The following is a 1,457-nucleotide window of genomic DNA, read 5'->3' on the forward strand; positions in this document are numbered from 1 at the left end:
TTCTGGCTGAAGCATCAGTCTAAGGACAAAGTGAATGGTAAATATTCTGAGAAAAGAAAGAGGGTGTTATTAAGACACAAAACCAGGAGTTCCCGTCATGGCTCAGTGGTTAACGAATCTGACTAGGAACCATGAGGTTGCAGGTTCGGTCCCTGGCCTTGCTCAGTGGGTTGAGGATCCGGCATTGCCGTGGGCTGTGGTGTAGGTTGCTATCTCGGCTCGGATCCCGCGTTGCTGTGACTCTGGTGTAGGCTGGTGGCTACAGCTCCGATTAGACCCCTAGCCTGGGAATCTCCATATGCCGCGAGGCAGCCCAAGAAATGGTAAAAAGACAAAAAAAAAAAAAAAAAAAAGACACAAAACCAGTACTTGCTTGGGCAGCCCATATACTAACATTGGCATCATACAGAGAAGATTAGCATAGCCCTTGTACAAGATTACATGCAAATTCATGAAGTGTTCTTTATTTTTAAAAGATTAAAAAATGTTCGCAGTTCCCATCGTGGCTCAGTGGTTAACAAACCTGACTAGAAACCATGGGGTTGCAGGTTTGATCCCTGGCCTCGCTCGGTGGGTTGAGGATCTGGCATTTCCTGGGGCTGTGGTGTAGGTCGCAGATGCGGCTTAGGTCCCATGTTGCTGTGGTTCTGGTGCTGGCCGGCGGCTATAGCTCTGATTGGACCCCTAGCCTGGGAGCCTCCATATGCTGTGGGTGCGGCCCTGGATTAAAAAAAAAAAAAAAAAAGACACACGAAAAAAGTTTTAATTTTTTTTTTTTTAAAATGAAGTCAGGTGAAATTTTGAAAATCTGAAATCTAAAATATTTAGAAAGTTGGACTGTCAGTCATGACTCTTACAGCTCCCAGCATGTCTGCCTCCAGAAATGATTTCCCTGGCCTTGTTCCTCATTCTAATTTTCTGCTTCTCATCTCAGCATTAAAATTTTCATTAAGTTAAAATTGCTTCTAAAATAAAAGTTAATACCATCTTAGCCGGGGACAAAAATAACCTAATATGGATGGAATGAAAGAACTTTTTAAGATATCTTTGTTGTACTTATTTTGGAGTGTCTCAACTGTTATGATTTTTATTTGTTTGTTATTGCTGCTGTTTGTTTGGGAGAGGGGCTAACATTACAGTTAGTGGAAGTAGTTGTAGTGATCTCCTGTATTAAGTGAAATACAGCTTAAAAAAAAAAGAATTTCCTGCCAGTCAACACCCTCTTCCAACCTCCTTTATTTCAAACTTGTAAACCCTTTTTGTCACAAAGTGTCAATCTTTACATTACCTCTTTCACTAAGTTTTCTCCATTTTTATCTCCACTGATGTCACATCATAGCAGGATTGCCATCATCACCTTCTATCTTGATTTCTTGATTCCTCATCCCATATTGACATGAACAAGGGCTTCCTTCTCTCAACATAATCTGTCTCCTCTTTTAAATTCTGAAATGTTC

The 1,457-nt window shown here is 41.0% G+C and overlaps 1 non-coding gene across 1 annotated transcript; it reads left to right on the plus strand.

Annotated features, from left to right (window-relative positions):
• The first annotated feature begins 365 nt into the window (after positions 1-365).
• Positions 366-471, plus strand: LOC146403825 (U6 spliceosomal RNA). The gene has a single exon (XR_014845072.1). It is a non-coding gene; the product is annotated as a U6 spliceosomal RNA (small nuclear RNA).
• The last annotated feature ends 986 nt before the right edge of the window (positions 472-1,457 follow it).

This window comes from Sus scrofa, chromosome 4 (genome assembly GCF_054392235.1).
Source record: "Sus scrofa isolate SSC_HxYL_T2T_F1_AM1 chromosome 4, Sscrofa_HxYL_maternal_Yorkshire_Landrace_v2.0, whole genome shotgun sequence".
NCBI classification, from domain to species: Eukaryota; Metazoa; Chordata; class Mammalia; order Artiodactyla; family Suidae; genus Sus; species Sus scrofa.